The following is a 14,618-nucleotide window of genomic DNA, read 5'->3' as shown; positions in this document are numbered from 1 at the left end:
AGGGCACACTCTGGATGATCTGATCTCCTCAGACCTCCCCCTCTCTAACACTCTCACCACTCCTCTCTCCTGGTGTGGCCACTTTCTCCTCTCCTCTCATCTCTCTCTCTCTACCCCTGAGGCTAATCCAACCCCCACACTGCCACCCACCTTCACTGTCATTCGATCCATGAAGCATATGTCAGTTGAGGCTTTTGCCACCACTGTCGCTCCTCCTCCTACACCTCTGGCTGACTCACATCCTGACACAGACCTTTCCAAACTGCACTCTTCTATCTCTGATACTCTTGAGGTACTTGCCCCTGTCATGAGGATCTGCTTGAACCTCAAAGCCAAGTGTAACTCCTGGTACGATTCAGACCTCGTCACCCTTAAGCGCAAGTGTAGGGTGGCTGAGAGGAAATGGCTGGCTTCCTGTGCATCCTCTGACAAACTGGCCTGCTGCCTGATCCAAAGGCAATACCGACTCTCTGTCCTCACTTAGAAGAGAGCTCACTTAACAAGGTTTCGAGACAGGTCCGATCTATGAAAGTCTTGTCAAAACAGGTTCTTTCCTGTTCTTCCAAAACCATGAAGGACCACATTGACACCCTCCCTCCAGCCTTGGCCGACTTCTGGAACCACTCTTTCGCCACTGGAACCTTCCCCTCCTCCCTGAAACACTCTTGTGTACACCCTCTTCTCAAGAAACCCTCAGCAAACCCCTTCTGTCCGGCTAACTATTGCCCAATCTCCATTACTCCTTTCCTGGGCAAACTCTTGGAAACGCTGGCCATCTCACAGCTTAATCTTCACACTGAATCTGTTGGATGTCTCCATGACTATCAGTGTGACCTCAGAGCACCCAGAAGCATGGAAATAGCTCTCCGGAACATCTGTGAAGACCTGCTATCTAGTCTTGATGCTAATCACCCCTCTGTCCTCATCTTACATGATCTCTCTTCTGCTTTCAACACGGTTTTCCATGCCATCCTGCTCAACTGGCTCTGTGATAACCTGGGTATCACTTATCAGGCGCTGGCCTGGATGGACCTCTTTCCTCTCGGACTGATCCTCCCAGGTCCACCTTGGGTCCTTCCTGTCCTCTAGCTCACTCTCTACTTGTGGTGTTCCCCAAGGGCCTAACATTTCGCCCTGGCTGTTCAACCAGTACCTAGCACTTCTCGCCCACTGCATTGCTGCTCTCTGCACCAACTTTCAATGCTGCGCGGATGACATTCAGCTCGCTTTCAGGCTCCCCTCCCCCCTCTCCCTCTCTCATCCAAGACTGTCTCTCTGCAATCCAGGAGTGGTGTGCCGTCAATGATCTCTGCCTTAATGCCAGTAAGACGGAGATCCTCCTCATCGGCACAACTGCACCTTCCTTTCCTGTCACTCTCTGGTCAGCCACTCTTGGCCCTCTTCCTGATCCTACCTGATTCTACCTGTGAGGCTAAGAACCTCAGGGTCATATTCAACTCCAAACTCTCCTTCTCTACGCACATCTCTGACGCCTTTAAGAAGTCAAACTACCAGCTGCACCTCCTCAGAAGTATTCTTCCTTTCCTCACCTTCCCCAAGAAGCTCACTGTCTCCAGAGCTCTGGCTCCCTCTAGGCTGGACTACTGCAACAGCCTCTTTTTAAATATGCCTGCCTCTGCTCTCCATCCTCTACAACTCATCCATAACAGGACTGCGAGACTTGTCCTCGGCCTCAAGCACAGGGATCGTATCTCTCCAGCCCTAAAATCCCTCCATTGGCTCCAAGAAGCTGCAAGGATCAAATTCAAGACCCTCTCATTGTCCACAAGGCCTTCTGTGGCCTGGGACCTCAATACCTCCAACTCTTTCTTTGGAAATATCTTCCTACTCAAGCTCTTCGCTCCTCCAAATCCAACTCCTTGAGAGTCAGTCGCTTCTCCAAGCAACGAGTTGGGGTCAGTTCTCTTTCTTCGTTTGATGCCTCCCTCCGGAACAGCCTCCCTGCCTCACTGAAACTTGGGCAGAACCATCTCTGGTTACGGAAGCACCTCAAGACCTTCCTCTTTACTTCTGCCTTCTCTCTTCCTCTCCCCTTCTGATCTCCTGTCTGATATTGCACTGGTAACATGGTTACCCTCTGAATTCGGGCTCACTTTGGTCTGTATCTGTAAACCTACAGTCCCCTTACCTGCACTTATTAGACACCTCTGTCTTCACTTTAACCCTCGCACTTGCCACTTGCTGGCCGCTCTACTTGTTGTTTATCCCATGTGGACACTTGCCCATTCTCCCCTCCCCCCTGGCACTTTTCCCCTCCCCTCTCCCCTGCGCTTCCGCAATCTCAATGTCACTAAGCCTAGTAAGATTGTTATCTTTGTCCACCCTCTGTTTCCCCTCCCTTGCCTCATCATGCCTTGAAACACTTGTGTATCGGCATGTTATAAATGCCATATCATATCAGATAAAACATGGTTAACCATCCGCTGAAAAGTGGCAGGGGCATTCTTCAATCTGAAGGGATGGCATAACAGTGAACTGATAATGTCCTTCCGCGGTTGAGAATGCTGACCTCTCTCTTGCTCCATCTGTCAAGCCGACCTGCCAATACCCTGTTATGAGGTCAGAGGTACTCATGTACCTGGCAGCGACTAGTTTCTCAATAAGCTCATCTACCCGAGGAATGGGTGAGCATATGTCTTTGTGACAGAATTAAGCCCTCTGTAGTCCACACAAAAGCGAACTTCAGTCTTCCCACCAATGGACTTTTTAGGAACCAGTACCACTGGGCTAGCCCAGGTGCTGTGGGATGGCTCTTTCACTCCTAGGGACAACATCTTAGAAACATCCTCCTTGATGGTGTCTCTGAACTTATCGGAAATAGAGTGAATCCTATTCTTCACCAGCTTACTGTCTCCAGTGTCCACATTATGGTTGCACCAATCTGCATGGCATGGAGTCAGAGAAAACAGGCCGGCAAACTGTCTCAGTAAAAAGCGACAGTCTGTCAGTTGCTGTTCTGACAGGTGAGTGGCAAGGTTAACACCTTCAACTGACCCATCTGTGGCTTCAGTGTGCAAGAGTCTGGGAGGTGATCGGTCTCCTCCTCAGTCTCTTCGTCAGTCACTAATGCCATGGCCAAGTCATCCCGGCTATAATGGGGTTTTAGCCGGTTGACATGAACGACCCTGCACATCTGTTTATGTCCTTTCACGTCAATGATATAATTCACCTCAATGACCTTTTCTAACAAACAGTAAGGCCCAGTCCACTTGTCCTGAAGGGCACTGGGTGTGACAGGGATCCATAATCCACACCCACTCACCAGGTGAATATACTGTCACTGTGGCCATCTGGACGTGCCAGTGCTTCATCAACTCCTGACTGGCATGTACGTTCTTTCTCGACTGTTACATGTACTTTGCCATTCTAGACTGAAGGCTAAGTACATAGTCCACCACATCTCCTGTAGGGGATGAGGGGATGCTTTCCCAACCCTCTTTCACTAGACGCAGGGGGCCTCACACAGGGTGTCCAAACAGAAGCTGAAAGGGCCTAAACCCTACTCCGTTCTGTGGTACATCCCTGTAGGCGGGCAGGAGAATATCCCATTTCCTCCTCAGGTTCTCTTCCAAGCCACCTATCATGCCTTGCAGAGTCTTGTTGAATGGCTCAACACGCCCATTTGTTTGTGGATGCAAGGATGTAGAGAACCTATAGGTGACTCAACACTCTTCCCACATGACCTTCATAAACGCTCATATGAAATTTGATCTCCTGTCAGAAATGACTTCCTTTGGGAATCTAACACGGGAGAGTATCCCGAATCATAGCCTTCATAACCACAGGGGATTTGATGCTCCTCAGAGAGACAGCCTCATAGTATTTTGTGGCATGGTCTACCACCAACAAGATATATCAGTTCCCTGAGATGGTTTGAGGATCCAAAGGACCCACAATATGCATGCCTATTATCTCAAAAAGCCGCCCAACCACGGCTAGTGGAATTAAGGTGGCCTTTGTGGCATCACTTGACTTGCCAGAAGCTTGACAAGTCAGACAAGACAGAACATATTCCTTAACCTCTGATCCAAACTGTGACCAGTAAAAGTGCACAGACAACTGGTCGGATGACTACGTCATCCCAAATGACCCACTAAAGAAATTTGGTGAGCCAACTCCGAAAGGAACTGTCTGTGGCATTGGGGAATCACCAACCTCCTGATGCCCTCATCCTCAGAGTCTTTTGGCTCACTGTGCAGTAGTCCATCCTCACAGAACACTTTCAACAGGCCAGGGGGCTCACCCCTAGCCTGCTCCTTTGCCTGCTTCCGCAGACCTGCCAAAGCGGGACACTCTTTCTGGGCTGTGAGGAAGTCAGTCGCACCTGGGCCCCTAGCTGATGCAAACTCATCCAGCTTGGGCAGGCCCTTCAGATCTGCGCCCACCTGATCCGCCTCCTCGGGTTCCTGCACAGTACCAGGCAACTCTGAAGGCACTGAGTCCCCTGCTATCAAAGTAGGGTCCTCAGTGGCTACTAGCCCCTCTCCCGCAGGAGTAGGTGACTCAGTAGTCTGTGGAACTGGGCTAGGGGCTAGCCGCCATGCCTGTCCTTCCAACAAGCCCTTTGGAAGCAGTCCAGGCCCAAAGGCTCTGAGAGTGTAAAATCTTGCCATCTCTTTGACCCTCGATTGGGTAGCTGCTGCGACTATTTTGGGATCAAGAAGATCATTACCCAACAGACATGGGACATGGGTGGAGTCTTTCACTGCTACACGGTGCTGGGTCGTTTCACCTCGCCAGCTGAACTCTAGTGATGGTAGCCGCAGTGTCTCAGACCGCAGGAGTTTTGTGTCCATTGATATACACATGCTCTAGATAGAGTTGAGTATTATTGGGAACTGGGGTCTCTCCTGGAGATCCGGTACCGTTCCCAATAAGTGTAACCAATTCACATTTGGCCACTCCCATAGCTAGTGGGAAGTCCTCCTCTAAGAGGCCCACACTAATGATGGCCTCTTCCATGAGTCCAGCATTCACTATGGCTTGCTTGGGTAAAGCCTTGCAAGCAGGATCCCTTTTCCTATGGCCCAGTTCCTTACACACAAAACAACCTTTGGGTGGTGAGAACACAGGTGTCCCAGTGTTAGGGGTGCCTGCGCTCTTCTTTTCGGAATGCAGGGATGGACTAGAGTTTTGGGATTTCTCTTTGTTCTTTTGGGGACCTGACTTTGGATAGGATTGGGTTGGACCTTGGTCCTTCGCATCCTTGTTTACTTTTTTGTCTGCTGATTCCTCTTTCAGTTTGGGTGTGCTCGCCTGAGCCTTTTTCTGGACTCGACTACTCACAAACCTGTCGGCAGCCTTTGCAAGTTCCCTAGGGTCTGTGATAGTCTTGTCCACAAGATGCTGGTGTAGGTCACCCTTACAATTTTTCAATGCATGCTCACATGCAATCAAATTGTACATCACTTTAAATGTGTCAACATTGTTACCAGTCACCCACCGGCTCAGATCTTTCAATGACAAGTGTGTGAATGCTTAAAATGTCTGGCCACCTTTCTTTCCAAGCTCTTTGAAGCTCTTCAGATACTGTTCTGGGGTTTAACAGAACTTCCTGAGGAGGACTGCCTTCATGCTCTCATAAAAAGGCCTTTCCTCAGGAGTTAACTGAAGAATTGCATTAGACCCTGGTGTTGGTAAGCGACTCATCAGGGCTGCATCCCACAGTACCTCATCCACCTCCTGTAGCTGTAAATGATTGTCGAAAAACACTGTTCATGCAATGGTTCTCATCATTTTCCCCTCCGGAAGGTCTTGTCTGTTTGGGTACACGGGGGATTAGCCCGTCCCCTGGGGTCTTCCCCAACCACCCTGCTTTTTCCCAAGCTTGGTGGCTAGTCAGCAACTCAGGTTTATTAACCTTAGTGCTGTGGGGAAGTCCCCTCTCTTGACATAAAACGTGCAGGACATCCTTGGTCCTGTCTTTTACAGTCATTGGGGGTCATTCCGAGGTTGGAGGTAAGTATTGGTTTTTACCGGCATGGCAGAAAGAGCGAGTCCGATCTGGTACCACGCCGCTATTTACAGGCTATTCCGACCTCGCGGGCACAAGCTTTCCGCCATGCCGGTAAATCCCCTAGCGGAATACCTCTAAAGGGCCCGTTAAACCCCTCACCGGCATGAAGCGAGACATTCTTAACAACAGCGCCATCAAAGCTTTGCCGTCCGTAATTAGCGGTGCCCGTAATTTATGGATACCGTAAATTACAGTCACCGCTAATTAACGGATACGGAAATTACGTCATCGCACAGGAACGGGAAGGAGCGCGGTGGCCATCTTTAAAAACACAATCCATTGCCATCCTCTCCAGGCAGCACCCTTGGGACGAACCTGAACCTCGGAAAAGGCCTGCACAACCGCCAGCTATGCCCAAAGCCCCGAAAAAGTCAGTGGACCGCCTCCGCAAGCAGCGCTTCAGCCCCGAGGAGCTGCAGGCCATGGTGGGCCACCTGGAGGAGCACGCAGACGTAGTTTTCAGCAGCGACATGAGCAGAGAGGCAGTGGTCCAGAAAAAAAACATCTGGGCAGAACTTGCTCAAAGGGTGAGCGCAGTAGGCACCACCCCCCGCACTCCCAGGGACTGCCGCAAGCAGTGGGACGACTTGCAGTTGAGGGTGCGGAGCATCCTCGCAGCCAACCACAGAGAGGCACTGCTGACTGGAGGTGGACCAAGTTCACCAATGAAACTAGCTCCATGGGAGGAGACATGCGCTGCATTGATTGGCACAAAATCAATCGAGGGCGTCGGTGAAATGGAGTGTGGGGCTCCGTCGTCTGCTGATGGAGGTGAGCATCCAAAGTCAACACCGCCAATGGCTAATACATGCTGAATACACTACCAAACTCCGTCCAATGCACCTTGTCAAACTGCCCTCCACCCATTCTGATAATGGCAAGACAACTGCCACCAAGGGACAAGTGCTACCACATAATGCACACCAACCACAGTGCAGTAACTAGCACATCCCAATAAGCACACTGTCCAGCAGGCTTGGCAGTGTGCGAGTCAGACTGCACATGACCAGGCCAGGATTAGAGACTCCCACACCTGCGTACATATCCGACACATCCGTAGAAACTAGTGATGTAGTAACGGCCAAAATGCCACCAATCCAAAATGACTGAAATGTGAATGCTGCCATTAATAACATTAGCGTCTCACACAACCACTCATGTTGTACCTTTGTTCTACACCCACAGGCAGTGAGCATGAGGGCGATGAGGCTGAGAGAAGCCGTCCCACCACATCCAGTGCCTAAGGCATGGACCACTGCATACCGGCCAGCAAGGACAAAACCACCACAGCTCCTCCAAGGCCCATTGAGGTTCCCCACCCCCATCCCTCACTGCATCAGCGCCTGCAACAATCACCACACCAGGGTCAGAGGAGTCCAGCATCTCTGGTGAGGTGGCAGCCACGGCCCCTCTGCAAATCGTGGACAGCCCCTTGTCCATCTGTGGGGCGTCAGAGGAGGACTCCTACCCCACTGTATACACCCCCAAGCCCTGCAATGTACCCCAGGTGTCGTGCAGGGGCTCTGGGGAGGGTGGCACACCAGTCCGAAGTGCACGTGGCGATGCACCGGGAGACGCAGATCCCGTGCCCAGTACCCCATTCGAGGCCCTGTCAGGGCATGTCGACCCAATACCCAGCAGGGATGATACGCCATCCCAGGAAGCACTACGTGCAGGACAACTCACTGCCCTCATCATGGACTTCAATGAGGAAAACCGCCAGGACAGGTTGGAGTTACTCGAGGAGCTCAGGCAAATGCATCAGGTGTTCACGGAAAGCACCAACCGTGTGTGTGAGGCACTTGGACGCATTGCAGACGCCCTTGTGGCAGCACGTCCCATTCATGCGACTCAGCAGGAGGACACCCCCTCAACCAGTCCCCCCACCCCGGCAAGCCCAGCGCGCCGCTTGCTGCGTTCTCAGCGGTGCAGGAACATGCCCCCCCCCCCAGGCACCGGGAGCATGGATCAATAGACAATGCTGCCACATGTGGCCTCAATGTGCCACACGGGACTACTGTTGCAGAGTTGGGGGGGGAGGGTGTGTATGGGAGTTGGGGGAGGGGGGTGAGGGTGTGTATGGGAGTTGGGGGAGGGGGGTGAGGGTGGAGGTTTTGTTGTTCACGTGTGAAACTACTAATACAATACACCGGTTGTGCATAAAAAATATCAGTGTGGACATTGATCAATGTGCATGTGTCTTTTAATGACTCACAGTGCATGGTGTACATGTATCCCCACAACCAGTGCCCAATGCCTGCCATCCTGACACCCTCGGCTGACTTGAGTGTCAGAAATATTGTCCAATCAATGATTGCCACACGGCACATCCCTCCTGTGCATCTGCACTGTGATGCTGTCCTGCCAATTCTTCATCCACCACCTCATCATCATCTGGTGGTAGCAGTCCCAGGTCAGGGGGCAGTGGCACATTCTGACGGATGCACATATTGTGCAGCTTTACACATGCCATGGTGATCCTGGCCATCTTCTTGTGGCTGTTGATGAGGGCTCCACCCGAACGGCTGTGGCAACAAAATGGTGCCTTCAATAGGCCAAATGTCTGCTCTATGGCCACCCATGTACGGGTATGGGCTCAATTGTAGTCCTCCTCATGCCTGTTCTGTGGGTTGCGGATAGGGGCCATGAGCCACGGCTTCAAATGGTAGCCACCATCACCTGCATGGAAGGGGAATGAAGGTAAGTGTTTGTACAGTGATGGTGGCGAACTGTAGCAGTCTTGCATGGCAGCTGGTGATTCCTGGCTATACACACATGTCCCTGGTTGCATCAACCCCATTACTGGCCCGGCTATGTGTCCTGTGCCATGGAATGATGGAGGGGTAGCTTCTTCAAGATGGCTTATGGTGTGCACTCACATCTTGTTGCACGTGCACCGTATATGCGTGCAGCAGTGTTGGCCTGAATTCATTGATGTGTTGGATCCTGTGAGATTTGGTGGCAGGGGGTGTTGACTGTAGTCAGTAGCATACTTGTCTTACTGCACTGATCTGTACCATGTTGACTTGCACCACTACTATGGGTGTGTGGAACCAGTGACACGCTGCTGTATCCCTGTTGGGCTCACTTCTATGCACTCCCAGGGACGTCTGTCTTGTGTGGTGGGATGCAGGAGGCTGCGAGATAGTGCATATGCAGTGCATGGTGCAGGATGCCCTTATGGTGTGTGAGGTCCGCCGATGAGTGGTGCTTGTGTTGTGGTATTGGGCCAGGTTACCTGTCGGACGAGTAGTGTTGTATTTTCTACATTCTAGCATCGCTGTGAGGTTAGGTAGTCATGTGCCATATCGATTGCCTTGGGGCACTGTGTTCTGTGGGGTGCACATCGTGCACCGGCATCAACATTCCCACAAAGGTGTAGTATGCACCCCCCCTTTCCCACCAAGTTGGGGTATGCATCCACCCTACTCATGGCCCCAATGCGCTGCCATGGCCCAATCAGGTGACTTACCAAGCAGCTAGGCATGTTGTCCAGCATGTTGCTCCATATAGCGTGGTAGCGCGGAGTTCCGTAGGACCAGGGGGTCATGTGTTGATTGGGGGTATCGGGCACAGCAATGTGTGATGGCTTTACTGGCATTTCATACCATCTGGACGTCAATGGATTGGTATTGCTTGCGGTTGTGATACGCCACCTCCATTGCATGTGGAAAGACCAATTCCATGTGGATGCAGTCGAGGGCACCTATGCAATTTGGCATGCCTGGCAGTGCATGGTAGGCAACTTATGTATCCAATATCTCCTGGGGTGTCCGGGGTAGGGATATGTAGTCCCTTGTGTGTTTGATGAGGGCATCCAGCACTTGGTTGAGTATATGTGAATATATGGCCTGTGGTATGCCATGCATGTGCCCCACTGTATGCTGCTACGTGCCTGTGGCAAGGAAGTGGAGAACAGACACTACCCTGAGTAGAGGGGGGATTGCAGTGTGGATTTCTTTGAGGCTCACTATGTCGTCATGTGTCAGGTCCACTATGGTGGTGATGGTGTCCCGGTCAAGGCGGTACAGGGTGTGGATCTGCTCTGGTGTGAGGTTGAAGGGGGAGGCTCTGATGCGAGGGATTGGGGGCTGCTGGCGTGGTAATGGTGGCTGCACCGGTAGGGCATGCTGGGCCTGTCTCACCCTCCTTCTCCTCCTGTGTATCCTCTGTGGTGGGGGCTGTGGTTGTTGTTGTTGCTGTTGTTGTCGTTGCTGCCTTGCAAGCAGGGCCTCCAGCTCCAGTAATCCTGCTACAATTGGTATCATCTTGGTGTGGGAGGGGGTGTGGTGAGTGGGTGTGCTCCTTTTGTGCTGTGCCAGACTCCAATGCCTCCACCTGTGCTGGTTGAGTGCACATGTGCCTCTTGGAAACACTGCTCAGGGTTCTTAACACCTTCTCGGCGATGCCAGTATTTACTCCATGCCGGTAAGGTACTTTGCAGCCTTGTAGAGGCCGTTTTTTGCATGTCCGCATGACTTGGGATCAGCTTCAGTTCACGCCATGCCGCTAATTTCGGCATGGGGTGTCATGTGCGGGCCACGAGACCGCTATTTACGGCCTCGTACTTTACGGCGCCGTAAATAACGGTCTAGAGGGTCAGAATGGCCCGTAAAGGTAAACGATGCCGGTAATCCTTTACCGGCATCGTTTTTCCCTTAACGCCCAACTCGGAATGACCCCCCCTTGTGTCAAGATCCATGACTATTACTAATACCTAGCAGTGACTAAACGTTGCCTGCAACAGTATTTTTATCGTTGGGTGACTAAGTTGTGCGCAAGGCTCCAACTGATCCGACTGCTTGCCACCAATGTGACAAATCAACTTCCGGGGCACCATTGGCCCAGGGATGAATATCGGTTTCTAAACCATCAATCTGCCCCACACGTCTAGTACACCAGTAGTGATCAAACAGATTGGAAACACAAGTAAATTATAAACCTCCTTGTCCAATTTTGGTAACGTGGATGGAACGGCAGGCTTATCTCTGCAAGGTCCGTGGATCGTTGGTTAGTTGCAACACAGAGAACATACAATTATTACCCAATGATAAAAGAGACTGTCCAGTCAAGGTTGTATAGAAATATCTACTTTATTATTATTAAAACAGACATTTCTAGCACACTACAAAATACTACCCACCCTGTAAAGGAACACATAGGACAGACAGTTTCACGAAGAAAAGGTATACACTCTGGAAATTGACAGGGTGGTAGTCAGTAAAGCAATCAGTCTTAACTGTTCAAGGTTATTTGGTTTCAGCACAAAGGGAGCAAGGGGTTGTAAATGTCACGAGGGGCCTTTGGAGAACGAACAGGGGGACAGAAATACAATGTACTTCGTGCTTGAGATGATCGTGATGCTCGACAGCGCTCAGTCAGTTACAGGATGCTTGGCAGCTCCTGGGACAGAGTTCAAGATGGGATATAGCTGTGGCTATCAGGCGGCAGGCAGTTCGGCAAGCAAGGCTCTAAGGACGGCTGCAGGCTGGGTACACAGTGGCTCGGGGTCAAGAATCGTTGTCTCTGTGCTGGTTGGTGGATCTGGAACGCTGGTCGACGAGTCTCGGATGGCTTTAGTGACTGCAGCGTGAGAACAGTCAGTGGTGCAGCCGATCGCGGTTCAAGGGCTTGACGGACTGGGAAATGTTGTTAAAAATGGGTGCTGGTTGATACTTGTTGTGGCACCCCACCTAGCTTCTTCGCTGGGCTTGTGGCATTCTTTAAGATGGACGGTCCAAAGCGAGGAGAGCGTTTGCAGGCAACCATCTTGTCCTTTGTTCAGAGACTCTCTGCCACTTCCCACCTAGGAAGCTTTCCTGCAGAAACTAGCAGGGCACGCTGTGTGCTGGCTGAGTACACATTCCGGAGCTGCTGGACCCGTCCTCTGATTTCGGTATCTCCCTCTGTTCCCTAGTAAATGTTTTGGGGAGGGATCTTGCTTCCCTCTTGGAAATCTGGCCTTCCTTCACTGGTGGAAGCTGTAAAGCAGATTGTATCTTCATCCAGGGTCCAAATTAGTCTTTCTTCTTACTCCTTTCAAACTCGTCGGATGATCTGCCAAAAGAGGGGCTCAACCCTCTTTTAAAGCCACATGGGCCCCAGTGATTGGTGCAGTCTAAGCCTACCTTAATAAATGAATCCTTGGTCCCCACCAACAATCTTCTGTCATCCGTGAGGTCATAACCACAGTGCTTTGCAACAGGAAAGGTAAGGGGTGACAACATGTACTACTAAGTCCCACCCATCTTACTGTCTGTTGCGGATCAAAGTGTCTCTCTGGTTAATTGAGCGCTCTGTGACTCGTGTTCAAAGCGCAGGTGTCCCTTGAAGTTTGCGGTGGGAACAGACATTCTGTCTCCATCAAATCACATATTTCTTCCCTCTGAAAGGGGGTCAGCCCTGCAGGGGTTTTCTACTGTAAACAGTTGTCCCATACATGACATTCACTGCCCTTCATACATAGGGGTGGGAGCTAGCTTCAAGCTGACACATTGCATATCAAAAAGGGGTCAGGGTTTCCTGCCGTTTGTTAGTTCTGTGAACAGGCCTCTTCGCAGGCCTGCTTCAATGAACTCTCATCAGTATGCGCTGCCACCACACAGAACTTAACAATAGGCAGGGCGGCTCCATGGAGCCTTTTATATTTTAATTAGGTTGGCCATGGCTGGAGGAAGGTGTTGCCTTCCCCCTCTTGAGATGCATTGATATACCCCTGACTGTCACATTCCAGCTGAACATGACAGGAGGACTGCGCTGTTAGGTTGTGTCCGCCAGGGTACACTTGACTATGGGCCTCATTACGACCCAGGCGCTAAGTGTTTAACGGTGCCGTAAAAGGCTGCGGCGCCGTTAAACACTTAGCGCCTAATTATGAGGTCCCTTTGCAGGACCCTACCTTAACGGCTGGTCTAGACCAGCCGTTAAAGTAGGGACCCGCAAAGGGACCTTGATGGCAATTACAGTACCGCAATTTGCGGTACCGTAATTGCCGCCTTCCCCATTCCCATTGAGCCCTATGGGGCAAAAATGGGAATGGGGAAGGGCCATGGCGGCATGGGGAATTACCGCCCTGACAACCTCGGAATGGGGTGGTAATTCCCCATTCCGCCATGACGGACTCCGGCATGGACCATGGTGCTAATAGCACCATGGTTTAGTGCCGGAGTCCTAAAGAGGCCCTATGTGTTTGTTGTATGGTGAGCATCAGGAAATGTGTGTGGCTTAGCCCCACACATTTCCCAGAGTTGTATATACCAACATTGCATTTCTTTAAAAGAAATATCAAAATAGCCCAGGTGAGTGCACACGTCCCATGGTCGAATTCCTCACACTGGGGAAATCATAATGAGCGCCTCAGATACGTCAACACTCTCGCACAATTATTACACTTGGGCTGGTGTATAAAACTTAATTTCACATCATGCCACTAACTAAGCACATCTACGCGTATCGTCTTTGTGCGGATTTCTGTTCCCAGCATGTATCAAATGCTACTATTCCATGCTCACAATCGTTAATAGACGTTGAGGGTCATTACGACCGGGCGCAAAGGGATACCGGGCACCGGTAATGACATTGGTGCCGGTAATCCCTTTGCACCCTATTATGAGGTCCCTTTGCGGGTCCTTCCTTAACGCCTGGTTTTAACAGGCGTTAAGGACGGGACTCGCAAAGGGATACTGGGGTCAATAATGGTACCGCAATTTGCGGTACCGTTATAGCTGCCTTCCCATTGAGCCCTATGAGGGCTCAAATGGGAATGGGGAAAGGCATTTCAAATGGGGAGTTACCGGTCCTGCAAAGGGCGGAATGGACCGGTAAGTCCCCATACCACCACGTCGGTTGCGGTACCGGTATTGGTGCTAGTCACAGCGCTAATAGCGCCATGACTAGCACCAACCTCGGAATGAGGGCCGTTGGGTTGTAATATTGGACTAGGCCCTCATTACAAGTCAGGCGTTAAGGGTTTAATGGCGCCGTCGGCGCCGTTAACCCTTAACGCCTGATTCACACTTTAACGCCTGCTTTTTGTAGGCGTTAAAGTCCAAGGCGCTAAGCGACCTTGGTGCTAATTACGGCACCGTAATTTACGGTGCCGTAATTAGCGCCTTCCCCATCCCTATTATGCCCTATGGGGCAAAAATGGGAATGGGGAAGGGCAAATGGTGAATGGGGAATTACCGCCCCACTCACCTTGGAACGGGGCGGTAATTCCGCCATCCACCATGGCGGAATCCGCCATGGACCATGGTGCTAATAGCACCATGGTCCACCACCTGACTTGTAATGAGGGCCTATGTGTCCTCATACATAACCCTCTTTTGTATTCGCTTTTGATTCGAATAATTCATATTTTTAAAAGAACATTTAGACGATTCCATGTCTTCTGATAAGATATGTTCAAGCTTTAGACTACCTAGCAAGAGATTATTGAGTTTCAGGGAATTCCTTGGGGAATAAGCAAATAACACATATTTGTGTGCATTGCAAAAAGATTCGTCGTGTCTTTGTTCCGAAAACAGGTCTGCTGCAGTTTTGCAGAGCCAAATAACATGAACACATTGCGACAAACAGCTTT

At 51.0% G+C, this 14,618-nt stretch overlaps 1 protein-coding gene across 4 annotated transcripts in view; it reads right to left on the bottom strand.

The window, feature by feature from the left end:
* The window catches only part of LOC138467966 (synaptosomal-associated protein 25-like), a 752,318-nt gene that overhangs the window by 530,242 nt on the left and 207,458 nt on the right, over nt 1-14,618 (bottom strand). The gene's annotated exons all lie outside the window — the stretch shown is intronic.

This window comes from Ambystoma mexicanum, chromosome 4q (genome assembly GCF_040938575.1).
Source record: "Ambystoma mexicanum isolate Mex_15411 chromosome 4q, UKY_AmexF1_1, whole genome shotgun sequence".
NCBI classification, from domain to species: Eukaryota; Metazoa; Chordata; class Amphibia; order Caudata; family Ambystomatidae; genus Ambystoma; species Ambystoma mexicanum.
The sequence above is the reverse complement of the archived record's forward strand: the minus strand, read 5'-3'. Positions and strand labels throughout refer to the sequence as shown.